Raw genomic sequence first — 22,108 nt, forward strand, 5'->3', positions numbered from 1 at the left:
CCTCATATTCTGCTTCTGACTGGCTAGTAGTCCTTACCTAGGGTACTGTCAGGCACGCCTCATACTCTGCTTCTGACTGGCTAGTAGTCCTTACCTAGGTACTGTCAGGGCACGCCCTCATACTCTGCTTCTGACTGGCTAGTAGTCCTTACCTGAGGTACCTGTCAGGGCACGCCCTCATACTCTGCTTCTGACTGGCTAGTAGTCCTTACCTAGGTACTGTCAGGCACGCCCTCATACTCTGCTTCTGACTGGCTAGTAGTCCTTACCTAGTTACTGTCAGGGCACGCCCTCATACTCTGCTTCTGACTGGCTAGTAGTCCTTACCTAGTTACTGTCAGGCCCTCATACTCTGCTTCTGACTGGCTAGTAGTCCTTACCTAGGGTACTGTATGGGCACGCCCTCATACTCTGCTTCTGACTGGCTAGTAGTCCTTACCTAGGTACTGTCATGGGCACGCCCTCATACTCTGCTTCTGACTGGCTAGTAGTCCTTACCTAGTTACTGTCAGGGCACGCTCTCATACTCTGCTTCTGACTGGCTAGTAGTCCTTACCTAGGTACTGTCAGGGCACGCCTCATACTCTGCTTCTGACTGGCTAGTAGTCCTTACCCTAGTTACTGTCAGGGCACGCCCTCATACTCTGCTTCTGACTGGCTAGTAGTCCTTACCTAGGTACTGTATGGGCACGCCCTCATACTCTGCTTCTGACTGGCTAGTAGTCCTTACCTAGGTACTGTCAGGGCGCCCTCATACTCTGCTTCTGACTGGCTAGTAGTCCTTACCTAGTTACTGTCAGGGCACGCTCTCATACTCTGCTTCTGACTGGCTAGTAGTCCTTACCTAGGTACTGTCTGGGCACGCCCTCATACTCTGCTTCTGACTGGCTAGTAGTCCTTACCTAGGTACTGTCAGGGCACGCCCTCATACTCTGCTTCTGACTGGCTAGTAGTCTTTACCTAGTTACTGTCAGGGCACGCCCTCATACTCTGCTTCTGACTGGCTAGTAGTCCTTACCTAGGTACTGTCAGGGCACGCCCTCATACTCTGCTTCTGACTGGCTAGTAGTCCTTACCTAGGTACTGTCAGGGCACGCCCTCATACTCTGCTTCTGACTGGCTAGTAGTCCTTACCTAGGTACTGTCAGGGCACGCCCTCATACTCTGCTTCTGACTGGCTAGTAGTCCTTACCTAGGTACTGTCTGGGCACGCCCTCATACTCTGCTTCTGACTGGCTAGTAGTCCTTACCTAGGTACTGTCAGGGCACGCCCTCATACTCTGCTTCTGACTGGCTAGTAGTCCTTACCTAGGTACTGTCAGGGCACGCCCTCATACCCTGCTTCTGACTGGCTAGTAGTCCTTACCTAGGTACTGTCAGGGCACGCCCTCATACTCTGCTTCTGACTGGCTAGTAGTCCTTACCTAGGTACTGTCAGGGCACGCCCTCATATTCTGCTTCTGACTGGCTAGTAGTCCTTACCTAGGTACTGTCAGGGCACACCCTCATACTCTGCTTCTGACTGGCTAGTAGTCCTTATCTAGCTACTGAGCATGTGCGACTCCCAGCAAAGATTGAACAGAAGTGAGATGTCTCACTCTGTAGCTAAAACAGAGAGCTCAACACACAGGGTGAAAAGAGGAGCTGCAGCAATGTGCAGTACAACAAATATATGGTGTTTTTTTCTAAATTAAACCATGTAAACCTGTTGTGATATAACCTCTAAATACAATTATGAACGTGAAAATGAGCATAATAAGAGCACTTTAAACTGACCTGACTCTATTGGATTGGAATATTAGAGTCCATCTATGCAGCCCGTCCATGGTATCCAGCAGTGCTGAAACACTTTGGCAGCAGTATGTATGGAACTGTGTAATGATAGGGCTCGAGTGGGACTGAGAAGAAAAGGTGGGCTGCTGATGGAGAGCGGAAAACGACTATGGTTCTTACAGGATAACTTTAATGGAATACTTTCTCTTTCACCTCCACTCCCCGAGCACAGCGGGAGACCCAGAGTTCACAGCGTTGTCCTGCTCCCAAGTCCATTTTTCCTTTTCTTTTCCTCTCTCCTACTCGAGAGAATAATGGCGGCGCCATATTTAGATTGAGGTGTGAACTAAATGCACGGCTCCACACAGAGGTGCAGGAGACGGGCTTTCAGGTGACTTATTCATCAACTCTTGACACCTTCGCCCATAGTTGAAGGCCAAATGCACGCACCGCACATTTAAGATAAATGGCTCTCTAAGTCCTCACAGAGCTCTTTTTTTTATTTATTTCTTTTAGAGCCGAGATGGACAGACGCAATCATCAACTACAAGGGATTCTTATTTCACAGGAAGTTTCTTCTTTTATTTTGTTTTTCATCCTTCTTCCTCCAGTTCGGGGCCACTTTTAAGGTGTGTGTGTGTGTGTGTGTGTGTGTGTGTGTTTTGTCACTGTCGGGCAGAAACCTTGTATCTCCTTCCATTTACTACCATCAGGCCGCTGCTATCAAGTCCCTCTAGCCGAGAATAACACAATTACTTCTTTACTCTGACCCTACCCCTAACCCAACTACAAGGGATTCTTTTATTTTGTTTTTCATCCTTTTTCATCCTTTTTCAAACCAAAGTGGTTGTCAAATATCTAGCAAAGTTCTCAGCCACTTTTAAGGTGTGTGTGTGTGTGTGTGTGTGTGTGTGTGTGTGTGCGTGCGTGTGTGTCCTCACTGTTGGGCAGAAACCATGTTGTATCTCCTTCCAGTTACTACCATCAGGCCTCCACTTTAAAGCGAGCTGAGAAGAACACTCACAAACTCTCCTTTACTCCCACGGCCTTAAACATCTTAAATAAAAAGCAATGACCCACACACCCACACAAACACTATGCCACTTTGCACATGTACATATTGTAATTATTTATCTTGTGTAAATCATTTTGTATGTTTACTATCTCAGTTTATTTTTGCACCGTATGTTGAGACCATGTCTAAGATTGTCAAATCAGACAATACAAAAAAAAGGTTTGAATCATTTTTTCATTCTCTGATGAACCTAGACATACAAGGTCAGTGACGATATATAGATTTGAATACAACTTGGCTGATGAAATGCACAACGTGTTTTTAATTCTGTAGTTTTTCAGTCCACTTTCTTCTAAAAGAGAATCTGTTCTTGTTGCATTTCTAAAGGGAGGAAAAGAAAAGGATAGGTGTGGTCCCAGTCATTTTTTTCCAAAATAAGACAGACTCAGTCTCTATTTATAGTGCCTATTTTGGAACGAGGAGGAAGTAAGGTTTTGGTTAGTTAGGTCAGTGTGTGGGCTAAAGGTCTTGTTTACACACTAAGGCTGTCGGTGGGGCAGCTGTACACCAGTCAACAGCAAAAAATAACCCTCTTAAAGAGAACTTATCGATGTAGACTGATACACGCCAGTTACTGTACACTCTAAGAAATATCGGTGTATTAACAGTTGTATTTTAACAATTGTCCAGAATTCACAGTTTCAACTTTTGTCGGCCACGGAGGTTTTGGGAGATTATCAAAGTCCACGTTGACACATTTTTCAAAGCTGTTGTCAATTTGTTACGACATTTCAAGGGTTTTTTTCTGGTGTATTTCGCCCTAGGTGACACTTTTTACGATGTTTTTGTATTTCTTTTTTACCTTTTTGATGCTTTTTTATGTTTTTGTTGATTTTTCTGATGTTTTTGTTGCTTTAAAGAAGTTACCTGAGCAGCTTTGTAGGAAATATTTGTTTTATAGGCCTACCAGAACATGTTCTACTGTAGCTGCACACATAACTTCTGTTTTTTAGTTACAGGGCAAAGTCTGGGTAATGAGCTTTCTGTTATTTTACAGATTTATTTCTTAGAATCATAGTATTTAGGCATACATTCTAAATATGGTGAATGGACAGGAGGGAGTTTCTACACAGAACATAAAAAAAAATGGATGATTCATCACCAAAGATGAAGAAAGCTCTGACAGTCATCGCCATCTGGCCGTGACTTTACACAATGGGAAACTTCAAAATCCTCTCCCACTCAGTTCGATATGGATAATCCAGCTCAAAGCCCACGCGCTGGTTTATTTCCAGAGCGGAAAAAAAGGCAGATTGTTTAATATATCTTGACATTTAGTCTGCAATGCAAAGGTCAGGTCCCATCCGATGTGGGCTCACACTTCAAACGGTCTTGTTTTCTGTGCAGATACAGCTTTAGGACTCTACAAAATAGTCAGATTTAAGTAATTTAAGTAAAAAGAGTTATTTTCTCCTACATCTCTAGTGGTTGTGTCTTAAGCACCTTTCACTAGAGCTGTAACAATTTTAAATTTTGCCGTGCAATTAATTGTCTCACAAATAATTGCGGTTAACAAAATTATTGTCTCTTTCTGTCATTTTTCATTCAGGCTGCAGCCCTTAGGCGCCAACCCTCAGCTAAAGCATATCGCCAGTAAGTGAGAATGTGTCTGACATGGTTGGAGAAAAGGGAAATTTGGACAATGTCCCGAGCTGATTTGTCGGACAGTCCATATGTAAAAATGGCTGCAGTCTCTAAGGCGCTGACTGTGGTCCATTGAAGGGGGCGCCTAAGTGGTACAAGACCACACATGGAGAGGTGGTGCAGTCCGCAATCGTCCTCTCTTAAATTTGGTAATACAATTTCAAAAATAAACTTCTGTCTGGTTGCAGATCTGGAGGGAACTATAATCATTCAGCACCCTCCCAAGAGACTAGGTACAGCCCAAAGTTACATGTCAGTGTCCACAAAATCACGTGTTGAATACTACACAGGGAAGAGGAGAAACAAATCAATAAAAACTGAAAAGTAATGCTGATCCAACCCTCTAAAACTCTCCCAGCTGACCTGTTTTGCAGCTTCGGGCCGGAGAAGCTGCAAACAGACCTCCTCTTCAGCCCTTTTCCTTCACTTTCTTTATACTTTTTAAAATATATTATTCACATCTCTCTCTCTTTCTCTCTCTCTTAGCCACAACCTTAAGAAAAAAAGCCAATCTAAAGCGACGGTCGCACCATAGAGTGACATAGGTTCCTCTAAGCGAAATAGATGAGGGCCAGGATGGTGACGTGCTGATTACTTGCAGAGACACTTGCATTTTTTTTTTTGCATTGTAGGCCTACCAATGTGTTTTGCCAAATGCATTGCAGAGGAGTCATAATTCCTTCCTGGGATGTGTTCACTGGCAGTCAAAGGTCAAGGTGAACAGGATACACACAGTGTCCCACGCTAAAACACTTCCATCAGATCAGGGAAATACTGTTCTATTGCTATTTCTCTTAAATACTGGAACAGTCTGGTTGTGATTAAAGTTGACTCAAGTCCTATTCACACAGGATCAGTATTACCTGGTGACCTCTAGTCATTTGTAGGGATTACGGAGGTTAGCTGTGATCTAAATCCTGTGTGAATCGGCCATGCAGGGGTGTCGGACTTGGGGGGGGGGAAGGGGACTGAGTACCCAGGGCCCTCGTGTGAGGAGGGCCCAAAAAGATGCTAGAATGAATAGCTGTGGATGCGCGCAGGGGCCCGTAGAAAATGCCTTCCTACCTGGCGTCTCTGGGTACCCAACCCAGGGTTACAGATATGTCAGTAAATTCAAGTAAAAGCAGGCTTTGCTTATCCCATGCGAATGCGCCACACAAAACTCAGATGTGGGGTGGGGGTCATTTCTTAATCACACAAGGTCCCCAGATGATACTAATCCCGTGCAAATAGTGCTTCAGTTCCCTAAACGTGTGTAACTTGTAGAGGCAGGTATGGCTGCAGCCTGGAGCGTCCCATGTCATGCCATCCCGTCCCATGCCAAAGGCGTGTCCAACGGTAAGTTCAGCGGGTCAAAAATACGAAATTGCAAATTATTTTCCAGATGGAGTCATGGGTAAGTTCGTGACCACGTAGGTTGCAATCAACTGAAAAACATTTAAACTGTTAAAGCAAGGATTTCCTGAGGAGGGATAACAAGGATCTGCACACACAAGAATACAAACATAAACATATTACACTCTTTCCAAGACTGATTTTTATTTCTATAGTCTATATTGTTTTCACACTTCACTGGGACATTGCTGCAAATACAAATGCTTATCAGCAAAGCGAGAGGGCATGAGACGGGAGGCTCCAGGTTGCAGCCATAGAATGAATTTTTTAGTTTGCCTATAATTAGCATTTATTTGATAGACAGACTTATATTTTTAAGTATTTTATTCATCAGTATGATAGTTTGCATTTATCTTGTAGACATATATATTTTTTAAATATTTTATTAATTTGTATGATTGCCGTTACTGTTTAGTTACAAAAACACCAAATATATCAAGTATTTTATTCATTAGCATGATAGTCTGTCCATGTTTCCTCAGGTCATTGAAAATTGGGTGCCATTAAGTTCCATGCAAAACATATTTGCAAATGAATGCAAATTGCCTGTACAGTTCATGAAGATTATTTTCGGGAGAATACAGCAGGATGCTGAGCATGTGTATATGATTGAGGACCATGTGGAAGTTACAATCTACTGCAACATGGCTGCTGTCAGCTTAAGGTGTGGTGAGAGGGGAGAAAGGCCAGGGAAATAATTGGCCACCACCTTTCCACATACGTAACGCCCACACACACACACACACACACACACACACACACACACACACACACACACACACACACACACACAGCAGGCAGATGACAGCTCCTACTTCAGGGGCACAGAACACACGTTTGCAGGTAAACACACGAGGCTGCAAACTGCACTTTTCCTCCCCTCGGGTTAAACCTAAACACCCCAAAAAAAAGTTCAGCATTCTTTTACCTGGGCATGTGATTCACCAGAAGATTAGAAATGAGGACTTGAAGAGACAGAGACAAACAGATTGAGGACAGGTGAAAAGACAGATAATTAAAGAAAGAAAAAAAAGGGATGGAGCAGACAGGGTGGGAAACAGAGAGAGAGAGAGAGGGAGAGGGAAAGAGATGGATTGAAATGGGATCGACTGGAGGGATAAAAGAGGGAGGAGAGACAGACAGAGACGGGGCGGAGGGGTGAGGGGGCAGAGAGGGATGGATGAGAAGATGAAAGATTAAGTAGCATGGAGGAATGTTAAGTGTAGCTTAAGCGTGTGTACAGAACTGGGGGATTTATGGGTAGTGCACGCTCAGGGCAAAATAGTTTCAGAATTATTAAACGACTTCAATTAAAGTAATATAAGGGGAGAGAGGCCATGTGGGTGGGGGAGTGCAGGGGGGGAGAGGAGCCCCTCCTCACACACCCCCCATCAACTTTGATTTATGAACACCCTCTTTTCTTCCTCTCTTCCTCCTGCAGTCCGTTCGTCATGCCCCCTCTCCCCCTGGCAGCAGTTTACATCCTCATTTTCTTTTTTCTTCAGTTTTACTTTAATTCACTACAATGGAAAATGATGTTAGTTTTCTGTGTTATAATGTAGAGAAGTGAAATATGCATGCAATGTCATTAAATGACATTGTTACGTAGCCCGACAATTGTAAAAAAATATATATATATACTGCACGTGCACAATTCACTTATTACTGTTCTTGAATTACTGAAATAATCTATTCAAATTAAAACAACATAATGTCGACAAACAATCTTGCAAAAAATATTTGAAGATTGGCCGAGTATCCTCGCCCAAAGTCAGCATACATGCTGTTTGTAACTTGACGGTATTTTGAAAGAGCAAATTATGAATTCATTTGAGAGGATGTTTTCAATATAAACACGACACCAGCCATGCCACCAAGGCTAACATCACACCAAATTCCATTCTCAAATGAACCACTTTAAAGTCTCCACTACACAGCACTTGAAGGAAACTCACTTTTAAACCTAGTAGCTATCTATTTTAAGTGAATACTCTCTATACTGTCTGAATACTGTCTAGCTTGGCTAAAAACACCAGATCTGCAACATGTTACTGTGGCGTTGACTACCGAGTCTGTTTGTAACTAGTAAGCTACTGACAATGTGATCTTCACTTGTCCAACTGACTTTACCTGTTTAGATAGTACGGGACTGTCCTGCTATTATTACAGACATATAAACTCACAGACACAGTGGTGCGCTGCTGAGAAGGAATAGGTGAAACACTGGAATAGATAGTTATTTAAAGTGCTCATATTATGCTCAATTTCAGGTTCATAATTGTCTTTAGAGGTTATATCAGAATAGCTTTACATGGTTTTATTTTCAAAAAACACCATATTTTATGTCGTACTGCACATTGCTTTCACCTTGTGTATTGAGCTCTGTTTTAGCTACCAAGTGAGGCATCGCACTTCTGTTCCATCTTTGGTGGGAGTTGCACAACAGGTAAGGACTACTAGCCAGTCAGAAGCAGAATATGAAGGCGTGCCCTGACAGTACCTAGGTAAGGACTACTAGCCAGTCAGAAGCAGAGTATGAGGGCGTGCCCTGACAGTAACTAGGTAAGGACTACTAGCCAGTCAGAAGCAGAGTATGAGGGCGTGCCATGCTAGCAGCTAGGCGAGCATTATAACGTGTGTTCCAAAGTGACCACGTTTGTCTCTGAAGTAAAGGCTGGACTACAATAGAGCTGTTTGGAGCAGTTGGTGAACAGTGTTTTCTGTTGGAGATGGTAAGTCCCTTTGGGGGGGACTTTGGGCTTTTTCACATTTTTAAACCTATAACATGCACAAAAAAGAGATATAACACAATAAAGGAAAGGGGAAAAGCCAAAAAGCACAATATGAGCACTTTAAAAAAACCGATAAAACACTGATGTATAAAACTGCCAATTAGATTAATTAAATTTTGAATCCAAGGTGCCAGAGCGCTGTTCCAGATCATTCCCCCCACCCCCCCAACACTTTAACCCCTGAACATCAGTAAACTTTCTCTATATCTGTATCATTGTCTCTGTGTCCCAACTGGCAGCGGCAGATGGCCGCCCACCAAGAGCCTGGGTCTGTCTTAGGTTTCTCCTTAATAGGGAGTTTTTCCTCACCACTGTTGCACTAAGTGCTTGCTCTTGGGGGAATTATTGGAATTGTTGTGTCTTTGTAAATTATAGAGTGTGGTCTAGACCTACTCTATCTGTAAAGCGTCTTGAGATAACACTTGTTATGATTTGATACTATGAATAAAATTCAGTTGAATTAATGGTCTGTGGAAGTAGCCACCAACAGTGTCTGTTCACTGCCCTGATGATCCTAGTTTGCAAAACTTTCTATATCAACCTTGCCAACCATGTATTTACTTTTAAACTACACCTTGCTGTATTAAGATATGTGATGATATCACAGCAGGTTGAAGGAAGCAACCACCCACTAGCATATGGTGCAGGTCATTAGAAGGCACACACATTGGTAACTGCTCGCTCCCTGACAGTATATTTACCACTGTAATTTCAGCAAAAATTAAGTAATTGGAGAGGAGGACAGAAATGTACTCCTGACACCTGCCGGACATTTTTCGAAGATGTAACTACTGGTTAAAAAGGAGAAAGAGAGAAACATCATGACAGCTATTGATTCCTCAGGGAGTTTCAATAAGACAGACTGGATTCCCTGCAACAAGTCAGGGGTAAAGAGTGTATAGTCCAAACGCCCCTCCCTGCAGACTCCATGTTCTTCTTTTGCCAGCCAGACATCTGTATCACGGTGTTGTAAAAGTGTCATGAAAGGCGATCCGTCCATGAATACTCCCAGCGGGAGTCTAAAGAGCTGTGTTTTAAGACCATGGGATTTGTACCATGTCACCAACTCTCCATTCGCCCAACACAGTCCATCCAAGTCCAGATCCCCCCCCCCCACGCCCCCCACCCCATGTAATTGCAGTTAGAAGTCGATGAAGCTCTGATTTATACATTTTCTCCTGAGCCTCCACAACCACTCACCAGTGTTTTATTTTTTATATGTATGCATATGTGTGTGTAATTAGTTTGCCTTTGCCAGGGTTATGCCAACAGGCGGTACTGCTTTGCTTACGGTCCAGTTTATGGCCGACATTCGGAGGTTATGGGCGAAGGTTACGAGCACGGGCCTCCAGCCAGCTGAGCCATGCATATTTGATTGTAATCACTGCGGACTCCTCATGAAACCCCACACATTCAGGAAGCATTGAGACAGGCCTGAGAGTAATGACAGAAATGGAAGAAATTATTAATTGGAGGTGGAATACATGTCACATCAGACATGAACAAAATGATAATGGATGGATGGATGGATGGATGGATGGATGGATGGATAGACAGATGGACAGATGGTTGAATGGTTGGTTGGGTGGTTGGATGGATGGATGGATGGAAGAATGGATGAATGGATGAATTGATGAATGGATGAATTGATGAATTGATGGAAGGATGGAAAGATTGATAGGAGAATGGACGGAAGAATGGACGGATGGTTGAATGGTTGGTTGGTTGGTTGGTTGGATGGATGGATGGATGGATGGATGGATGGATGGATGGATGGATGGTTGGATGGATGAATGGATGGATGGATGGATGGATGAATGGATGGAAGGATGAATGGATGGAAGGATGGATGGATGGAATGATGGATGGATGGATGGATGGATGCATGGATGGATGGATGGATGGATGAATGAATGCATGGATGGATGGGTGGATGGAAGGATGGAAGGATGGAAGGATGGAAGGATGGAAGGAAGGATGGATGGATGGAAGGATGGTGAAATTGAATGGATAGATATAGGGATGAAGGATGGATAAATGGAAGAATTGATGGATGATGGAAGGATGGATGGTAGGATGGATGGTAGGTTGGATGGATGCGTTGCTGAACAACCATTTTTCCCCCATAGTTGGCAGATTTTTCCTTCTTATTAATATGATATTGAAATATTAACAGCTACAAAAATACAAACATTTCCATTTCTGTCAAGAATCAGTGTGTTCAGTTCAGTGTATTTGCATAATTTATAAACTGCTCTAATTCCAGATTCAGGCTTCTGTAGCCTATATGTGAGCATATCTAACCCACACACACACACACACACACACACACACGCGCACACACACAGTACCAACTGGCTTATGATGTACCCTATTCCTCCCAGACTTCCTGTTAGCCTGTTACTAGTCAGTCAAGACATCTGCCAATTGCCTGTCCAATCCGACAGACACTAGCGAGGGCCAGCGTTGGAACAATGTTGGCTGGCGGATCAAAGTACTTGTGGGGAAATGCCACCAAGACTAATTGGTATCGTCAGTGTCTAGGTCCCAGCTGGGATCAAACAGGGCAGACGGGAGAGGTCTGATAACCAAGATAAAGTAGCTAAATACAGGGCTGGCGCGTGAAACATAATGATATGCTCTTTAGAGATTCAATTTCTCTATATTGGCATGGATAACAGCCATGAAAAAGTGGTACGGACTCATCTATTGCTGATAATTTCCGATTTATATCTGGTGGGATATTACTGCCACGGCTGATTACTGTGGAATGGAATGACTGACAAGAACACACTCAGAGCAAAGGATGTATGTGAGTCACACACAGACTTTAAGTCCAACTGATATAACATTGCATGTTTTTTGTCAACAGCATGCACTAAATGCTCTGTAAAAAAATCCTATATTCTCTTTTGGGAAAAAGAACTGTACCCAAAAGACAGACGTGTGTAACCTGATGGCTAGGGGTTTAACTGACCACGTAATTGCAGTCCCAGGTTTAGGTCCACTGGGGACATTTGTTGCATTTCACCCCTGTCATCGCTCTACTGTCCTCAATCTAATAAAGGGAAAATGTTTCGATCTTATAATCTTTTGGCTTCTGTCTTTTGCATTAACTGGAATGGCGGGAAGTTGTCTGTCTATGTATACAGACACATTGCAGGATGCCAACCAAATATTTAATTTTCAACTTATTTACAAAAGGCAATGTGTCCCCGTTCTGTCATTGGGCGATGGTGCCACTGACTAACAGCCAGATGGCTCCTTCTAATCTATAAACATAGACAAGTCAAAAGAGCACTGCTAACATCAGGTTGCAGGATAAAGAGCTATGTAATTAGTGAGCTGTGACTCTCTAAACAGCTTTAAGACACAGTAAAAAATAAAAAATTATTTATATATATATATATATATATATTTATTTATTTATTTATTTTTATTTATTTATTTTTTTCTCTTCCTGTGAAATGTGAAAATAGTGCAGTTCATTATCCCCTACTCACATATTATGTTTTATTCAGACATAAGGGAGGGTTGGTTGGATGGTTGGTTGGTTGGTTGGTTGGTTGGTTGGTTGGATGGATGGATGGATGGTTGGATTGATGGATGGATGGATGGATGGATGGATGGATGGATGGATGGATGGATGGTTGGATGGATGGATGGATGGAGGATGAATGGATGGATAGTTTGATGGAGGGTTGGTTGGTTGGTTGGTTGGTTGGTTGGTTGGTTGGATGGTTGGATTGATGGATGGTTGGATAGATGGATGGATGGATGGTTGGATGGATGGATAGTTTAATGGATGGATGGTTGGATGGTTGGATTGATGGATGGATGAATGGTTGGATTGATGGATGGATGGATGGATCGATGGATGGATGGAATGATGGATGGATGGATGGAATTATGGATGGATCATGGCTCACTTTAACTTGTGTACTCTGTTTTCTTGTTATCCTGTGTTTCACTGCTGTCAATTGGGGACGAATAAAGTAACTGATTGATTTTAGATTTTCTTTTCTTTTTTGTTCACAGATGTGAGAACATGTCTCTGTAATCTTGAAGCCCCACCCTGTGTGTCTTTCTTTGTTTGTTTCAGGTTTACATGGGACGTTGAAACATGCGGTAATATTACTGTACTCATCCACACAAAGCTCTTCAAACAGCCTAAACCCTACCTCGACATGCCTTTGGCCCACTAACAAATTCCTTTGAATGCCTTTTGCCACAGTGTGCACACATGAAGACGTCTTTACATAAATCCATCATCCCGGCTAGAACATACACTCTGACATTTCCTTTGTATGAAGGCTCTCCAGAGGATATGACATCACCAGACCCCTTTGTTGTGGTGCCCAAAGTCCAAGTGAGAATTTATAAGTTTACATAAAAATCTCACTTTTTTTAACAGACCTCTCCCTCCAACTGTCACAGGGCAATATATAATCCTCACCTAAACATTTGAACTCCTACTTCAGAGGGAAGGAACGGCGCCAGAGCGGCCTGTTGTGTTTTATTAGCGTGTCAAAACTTGTATTGATTGAGAGTATGATTGAAAGCACTGTGTATAGCCTCACAAAGTAAAAGACAAATTGAAGCAGACTGGGTGTGTGTGTGTGTGTGTGTGTGTGTGTGTGTGCGTGTGTGTGTGTGTGTGTGTGCGTGCGCACTCGATCAGATTTGTCTGGGTCACACAGTAAAAGTGAACGAGAAGGTTGTACCTTCGTACCTGTGTATTGCATTTCTGAATGGACACAGTGTACAAAAATGTCAGAAATCTGAGGGGAGAAAAAAAAAACTAAGAAATGCAGCAGGATACAGCAAAACAAATCCAAGTGAAAAATGGCTCCCCTAGTCCAACCCATACTTCTTTATTTATAGCCCGCGGAGTGACATTTTCACAACGCTGCCACCAGCCATGAAATTTTCCCTCTATATTTTGCCAAGAAACGGTTCGTTGTAGAGACAAGAGGGAGGCTGGAGCAGGCACAGAGGGCCGGGAAGGGAGAGCAGAAGCTGATTGGTTAAACAGGGAGTGCAGACATCCATCGTGTTCATGAAGGGTTCTTGTTTTTTTTTTAAATTTGGTTAATGTTTCCTGTCTTCTCCCAACGCTCATCAGCAGGTGCTCGAATGGATCACTGTGGCGGTAATGTGCTGGCACAGGGGAGTAAGGCAGCGGACAGAAGCTCACCACAGAAAGGTAGAGACTGCCTCCGTGAGTTAACATCACTGATCACACAGGGCTTCATTCATCCTGCCACAGGGCACGCTGGAGGTATGCAGGAAGAGGCTTAGCTTCAGGTACAGGACAGCACGCTTGGGTTTGGGTAGGCCCACGCCCAACCCAATCTCAATCCCAACTCATAAAATACTGACTCTTGGTCAGTGGCTCTCAGTGTCAGATGTATGGAACGCACCAGGCAGAGCAGCAGCTCGACCATGGTGCTGTAACAGCGTTTCTGCAGGCTACACCAGGGCAAATTTAAGACCTTTTTAAGACATTTTTTAAGACCATTATAAATAAAATGTAAGACCTTTATCACAACATCAACTGAGCTCTAAATTCAGTTTTTTTCAAGCCCAGTATAGCTAAACTTGCACTTCCCCGTAGCTGAAGAATAAAATCAGTTTTACGTCTCTATCTGTAAAGTGTCTCGAGATAACTCTTGTTATGATTTGATACTATAAATAAAATTGAATTGAAGTTAAATTGTGGTACAATCCCAAAAAGACTCGCGCCAATAACCCGAAAGCTGATTGGCTGCAATGCAAATTGGTCACATTTGTAGTCATAATACAGCAAAATTATATTTGGAGTAGCGAAGAAAGAACTACAACACCACTGAATAAAAAAAAAGATCATTAGAGGTAGCGTTGCATGGATGTAGGACAAATAAGACCTGTTTAAAATGATTTAAGAGCTAGAACACAATGTTTCATAGAATTGAATGGCTTTTAATGGATTTAAAGGGCTAGAAGGGTCAAACAACACAGGACTTTCCCCCAGGAGACCGGGGTCCATGTCCCGTTCTTATCCCGCGGGTCACTGAAACGTATTTTATAACCCCACCCACCATCTTTTCCTAAACCTAACTGTCCCGTTCTTGTGACACGTCAGTTAAACGTCCTGACCCAGAACGTCAAAAAGTGACAGCAAGAATAAATAAATAATAAATAAATATGACGATAAAGGAGACTTTATGCATCAACAACAACCTACCTGTTTGGTAGGTGTTTAAAAATGACTGTATAAATTCATTATCTTACTATGACTATATAATACAAAATATGCAATAATACAAAGATATACACAATATAGTTGATATAGTAGAGTTGAATGAGGGGTGGGGAAAATTACAAGCTCGGGCTTCGTGCTTAAAAAGAAAGAAAGGATGCTAAAATGTTCCAATCAAACCTAGCATGAATAAGAAATGAAATACAAAATAAGAATTCTGGCATACACTTTGAGAAATAATAATGAAGTTTTTTTTTTAATTTTAGTTTACTAACTGAGCAGCTTTGTATGACAGAATTTTATAAAGGCCTAACCGAAAATGTTCTGTATTTTAACTATAGTTACACACATCATTTCCTGTTTTTTTTTAATTAAAAGCTGCCAGACCTTTTTCTGTGGTATTTTACAGATTTATTTTTTACAGTGTACTTGTAGGATCTAATCACAATATTGCAAATTAAAACTTACTTACATCATTTTGAAATGAGAGACGGGCAGCACTGAATATCTGACAGCTGATTCTCTTTTAAATACTTAGGCTACATTTACATTGCTAAATTCTGGTTTAAAAATTAATATCTTTTGCAACGTTTCCCCCTCTCATTCCCCCTGCTCCGATATTTCCCTCTCTCATTCCCCCTGCTCTGGGGTTTCCCCCTCTCATTCCCCCTGCTCCGATATTTCCCTCTCTCATTCCCCCTGCTCTGGTGTTTCCCCCTCTCATTCCCCCTGCTCTGGTGTTTCCCTCTCTCATTCCCCCTGCTCTGGTGTTTCCCCCTCTCATTCCCCCTGCTCTGGTGTTTCCGAGCCCCTAAAGCGGAGACATTTGGAAACACTTCTGACCCGTTTTGGTCTTTGGTTAGTCTGCGGGGTTGTGTTGTCGTCTCAACGGCTCCAAACGGAGACCTTTGGCAACACCGACACTGACGCCAACGTTTCTCCTCCTGATTGGGTCTCATCGGTCACAACATCCTGTTCTCTGACACTAAGCTACTAACATTACCATGGCAACTACCAGCAACGGGTGGAGTATACACGCTGCCTCCTGTTTATGCCCAGTAGTGGTGAGCGGATCGAGCCAAATATCGATGTTGTGACTTGATGTTGTACCGTCACGTGACTCAGCGGCGCCAGGCAAACAAGCAAGCAAGCAGCCAGGCCCGGCAGCGGCCAGCAGCACGCACACACAAGCAGGACAGAGACGGAGCAGGAGATGGCAGAGAGGAAGAGGAGCGCTGTGTGGCTATAGGGCAAGCTGTATAATTTGTAAAAAGGCTGTAAGATACAGTGTTAACACAACAAATGTATACAAGCATATGAAAACTCTGTCAGGGTTTTAATTCATTAATAAAAAAATCACAAAAACACTTAAAGGTCATGAGAATTCATTCAGATTTGATGATGCATCATCCTTAATTATTAAAAAGTATCGGTATCGTAGTGGTATCGTATTGGTATCTGTGATACTGGCCCTGTATTTACTGTACTTGGTATCAGATCAATACCAAATTTTGCAGTATCGCACACCACTAATGCCCAGTATATGAGAATGTTTTTGAGATATTTTGGTTGGGACGTGTTGGTTGAAACGGAGATTAGTTCTTCTACTGGAGCTAAAGAACACTTGTGTGCACAGAGATCACTTTTGGCTCCAAGCTCTGCTTCAAAACCAAAATGTAGCGGTGTACATGAAGCCTTAGCCAATAACAGGCCTTTGGTAAGGTCTCTCATCTTCTTTTCTTCTTTCAATGTGTGCAAACATTTTTAAACCAAGCTTAAAATAGCTAAGGTGTGAGAAAGAGCTGCCTGCTCCTGAAAAAGACTGTTTCCTCGCTGACCTCATGACACACAACAATAATTACAGCCAATTAAAACCTGTGAGTGACATTTTAATTGCAGCCCGCACATTTGTTACACTCCTTTACTCGCCAGTTGGATGGAAAATATTGCTCTTGTCTACCATCCCTACTGCAACTAATGCAGTTTTAATTAAAGTTTTTCTTTCCACAGAAGCTCTCTCTGCTTTGTCCTCAGAAGGTAACAAGTTCAGACATGTATGCTGTAGGTATCGCATCAGGCTGCCAAGACAGTAACAAATAACTTTGCGGTGCTCATGACTCAGAATGCAGCTATTTCTGGTAGCCACTTAACTGCAATTGCAAACAAAGTGGCAAACCACAAAATATGTTGATCACTTGCGTTAGTAAGTGTTTGCATTGCATCGACACACCCAGCCGCAGGGGGGGGGCGGGGGAGGCGATTCGCTGGCACAACAAAAATGAAAATGGTGTGTGAAAAAATGTTAGTAGAAATCAGAATGCAGCAGTGAATCAGGAATGTGTTTCTTTAAGCTCATAGCTGCTTCGTCACGGCTATCGCATCTCTATGTGAACACAGGATGGGTCTATCCCTGGATATACCATGACATGAAACAGGTGGTGTACAGTAGGCTTAATGTAAATCTCAGATTCTCCTCAGGGCCTTCTGTGATTTAACAGTACCTTAGTCTTGCATAGCCAGACCCTCCTCCACAGCGCTGTAGAGGAGGGTCTGGCTAGTCCACACAGCATTCGGGGATGGGAGGAAAACGCTCTGGTTTATTGGCATTTCTCTAAACCAATCACAATCTTCTTGGGCGGCGCTAAGTGCCTGACGGAGCCACGGTGCCTCTGCAAAATAGCCTTGGGATGGAACTTGTTTTGGTGCTCTCTAAGAAATAAATCCATAAAATAACAGAAAAAATTCCAGCAGCTCTTTACCTGGAAAAAGGTTTGGAAAAGTGTCAAAAAGTCCGAAAAAAACCCGACAAAAATGCCCAAAATTTTGAGAAAAATTACAAAAACTTTGAAAATAATTTTTTTTTTTTAAGTTTTTTTAATTAATTTTTTTACTTTTACTTCAAATAGTTAAGTATGTTTTATATCATAAATTACTTTTCATACTTAAGTACAGTAAATATCAGATATTTAAGACTTTTACTCTCACTCTACTTCTACCAAAGTCATTTTCAGGTAAGATACTTGTACTTTTACTAAAGTATTGCTTTCAAGTACTTTAAACAAGACTGCACACATATACATACGTTCATGAGAATGCGTTGACCATGATGATCCGTTTCATATGTGGGCTGACGTTACAAAAAGATAGCTGTATAGTGGGTGCAAAATATGATCTATTATTATGAATGTGTTTATTGTGTGTTTTTTTATGTTGGCTACATTCTAACATTGCTTTTAGGGATGCACTGAATCCAGATTTCTGGGGTCAGGCAGAAATACAGAATCCACTGGTTAAGATTTTGCCGAATCCGAAACCGAAGACCAAATCCTAATCCCAGGGCTATCAAAGGTGGTAATGGTTGTCTGGTTAACACCAGTTTTTAGTAGTGACTGTCCTTTGCCGTACCTGAAGTTGCTGCATTCTGGCTGCTGTCTGGAGATTCCTTCATGCACAACTCGTATTCTTTTGGATGTTTCATACCAGATGTTGTAACAGCGGCCATGTTGTGTAGTGTTTAGGGTCCTCGCCACCACCAGACCAATCAGCATTGAACAGATTGAACACGTAGCTGGACTTGAATGGCCTTCTTTTGACTGAAAGTACTGCCCAACTTTTTCTGCTCACAAGTTCTATTTCCACTTTCTCACAGCCTACTGCATTGAACGCTCCACCTACGTAAACACTTTCCCGTAATCATCATTACGTCGACCAGCGTAGCGTGCGTAGTGCAAGCGTAGGGTTCGGTTCGGTGGAAAAAAATTCTAAGGTTAGGCAGAAACCGAACCCCGTCAAAAATGCCCAATATTCGGCCAAATCCGAAGCTTCAAAATGAAATTTGTGCCGGTACTGTAACTACAGAGGATGGTTTGTTCTCATACCCGTTACCATGGTGCCCTTTCAATAAATAATTCAATAATAAGACCCGCTGCAAAAGAACGGGAACTGAGGAAAAGTACAATTATTTAAAAGGAAGCCATGCTAGTTTGAGTAATGTCATATTAATAATGTATGCTCATAGTTTCCAGAGCTGATATATAATAAAATGCTTTGCTCTTTATGAACTGATCAAGGATCAGTTACATAACCACACAGGACAAACTTCACTACGAGATGAATTGGTCTCCGAGGAGTAGGAAATTATAGCTCAGGTTATATTAAGTAAGTCAACCTTTATTTATGCAGGGGAGGGTTTGCTGAGCGTGCATGCTCTTTTGCAGCGAGGCACAGCTTCACATTTACACGGATATACATTTGCACCTGGGAGCTACAGATACAATTTTCAAGGCTTTGACCGAGATAAGTTTTTGGAGGTTGTTACAGAAGTCCTGGAATAATACTTTGGCAAAGTGCCGAATGACACAAGGATTCATTGTTTCTCAATGGGTGTGCCAACCAATTACAAAAGAATCTGACTGGTATGAATGTCGTCTGACGCTAAGTCACAATTGGGATCAGAGAAACACAATGTCCTAAGATATAACGAGGAGACATTCTGGTACTTGTTGGTACAACATGTTCCCTGTTCTCTAGTCTTAGATCATTGAATGACTGCTCAAGGACCTTTCAGGTGTTTTTGCATGCTTTGCTTTGCTTGCAGCTCTTACATTCGCCTCGTGAGACTGCTAAAACCACGTTCTACGCCAGTATTTGGCAAGTTACTTGAAACGTGTGAAAGGGGTTCCTTGTAGTGATGAACGCACAGAGAATTATCACCCAAAGTTAATCATCTGCATTGAATATGTTACTTAAAGTGCTCATATTATGCTTTTTGGCTTTTCCCTTTCATTTATTGTGTTATATATCTTTTTTGTGCACGTTATAGGTTTACAAAGTGAAAAAGCCCAAAGTCCCCCCCAAAGGGACTTACCATCTCCAACAGAAAACCCTGTTCACCAACTGCTCCAAACAGCTCTATTGTAGTCCAGCCTTTACTTCAGAGACAAACGTGGTCAATTTGGAACACACGTTATAATGCTCACCTAGCTGCTAGCGTGGCACGCCCTCATACTCTGCTTCTGACTGGCTAGTAGTCCTTACCTAGCTACTGTCAGGGCATGCCCTCATACTCTGCTTCTGATTGGCTAGTAGTCCTTACCTAGCTACTGTCAGGGCATGCCCTCATACTCTGCTTCTGATTGGCTAGTAGTCCTTACCTAGCTACTGTCAGGGCATGGCCTCATACTCTGCTTCTGATTGGCTAGTAGTCCTTACCTAGGTACTGAGCATGTGCAACTCCCAACAAAGATGGAACAGAAGTGAGATGTCTCACTCTGTAGATAAAACAGAGAGCTCAACACACAGGGTGAAAAGAGGAGCAAATAAAGAAAATGCTTCATGAAGCTTCATTTGGCCATCACTAAATATGAGCACTTTAAAGGGGAACTATGCAGTTTTTTTTTACCTTAACTGAACAGCTTCAGAGTCATTGGAATGGTTATATGACTTTTTTTTGGGTTGAATGGTGGTTGTCGCCCTCCCCCCTAGCGCCTGTGAGCAGAAAAAAAAAACTTGCAACTTTTGGCCGGCAAAATGCCGGCTTCAGCGCCAGGAAGTATGGCGTGATACCAGGTCTCACCATATGACGAATTGCTTCACGGCACTGCACACATACGCCCATCCAGGAACCGGCTAGCTATAAGAACAAGGTAGTGATGGAGTTTTTCACACTATCATCATGGCTGAGCCGGCAAAAAGAAGCAGAAAGCTAGGAAAGTATTGTCGGAGGAACAGAGAAAGAGGAAACGGCAGACTGACCGAGAGAGGAGTCAGACACCAGTAAACATAGGAGCTGTCAAATATCTATTCTGAAGCTGTAGGGGGGGCTCTATAGAGAAACCTGCCAGCTAAAAGAGAGAAAACAGAGAAGAAATCTTTCATCTTTTTTATTCCATTTTACGCGTTTAATTGACATGACAGCTGAAGAGGAGAGAGAGAGAGCAGCAATTACATGAGCAAATGGCCCTAGGTTGGAATCAAACCCTGCGCCGCTGCGGTAGGGACTGACCCTTTGAACATGGGGCGCACGCTCAACCAGGTGAACTACCACCTATCTTCAACAAAAATTCCCTTTTTGTCAGATAAGACAAGAAATAACATTTGGAACATGTTAAAGGCTAAAAGCATGTTTAAAGTTTGCCCTGTTTCAGCTTCCTGGGTGCTAACGCTAGCAGGAGGATAACATGGTGTAGGCTCACCGATTTTAGACCCAATTATCACCTGGGATTAGCTGCGATCGCATATTCTTGAGAAAGTGCTGCGTCATCCAAGGTGAGGGGTCACGTGACAAAGCGAGACAGCCGAAGCCATCCGTAGGCTACGAGTCCACAGTACATGATCCAAATTTACCTGGAAATCCAGAGCCCGAAAATGCCCATGCACAAAATAAATTCAAGTGTAAAGCCTGTCAACAAGGGAATAGTCGGCCAACCTCCACACGCTGCTCTCTGACCTGCCCTCTAACAACAGTTAGGGGTCAGTGCCTCGGTAAAGGGCACTTTGATGGCAGCTAATTTAGGTAGAGGAGAGTGTTACCTATTTTCTTCCTCTAACTCAAATTTCTCCTAGCTCCTCTGGGGATTTAAACCCCTGATTCCCCCGGTCATAACCCAGTTTCCCCATCCTTCAAGCTGAAGCTTCCCTTTACCACCCCCCCCTATCCTTGTCTTTTAGTTTATCCCAAACATTAAACTGTAGTTTAATGTTTTGTCTGCATGCTTACTTGGCAAACTGCCCGGCACTCTCTTTTTTTATATTTTACAGTGGAGACACGTATACACATCCCTGTGGCAATGTGAATAATGAGAACATGTACTTGGGAGGAGAGGAACAAATAGGGAACCAGCGCAGATGGAAAACAGGATAAAATAAAGATGACCTCCTGATAGTTTAAAGGCTCCTCAGCGCATACAGTATGTCCTTATAGCAAGTATGCAGGACACAGTGTATATATTTAGGCATTCTGTTGAACCAGGTACGCTTCATCCACTTCCTGAGCCATTCTTCCAAGGCCTGACGGTGGGACGGAAATTGCAATTATTATTAGAATCGGTGTAGTGGGTGTATGTGTAGGTTAGTTGGTATTGTATCTGCTAGTATTTGTTTGATTTTCATCATGGTATCTCAAGATTCCTCCGGCACGGCGGCTGTTGTGATCGACAGAAACCTCGATTCTGTTCAACACGGAGATGA

The sequence above is a fragment of the Perca flavescens genome, chromosome 11 (genome assembly GCF_004354835.1).
Source record: "Perca flavescens isolate YP-PL-M2 chromosome 11, PFLA_1.0, whole genome shotgun sequence".
Lineage (NCBI taxonomy): Eukaryota > Metazoa > Chordata > Actinopteri > Perciformes > Percidae > Perca > Perca flavescens.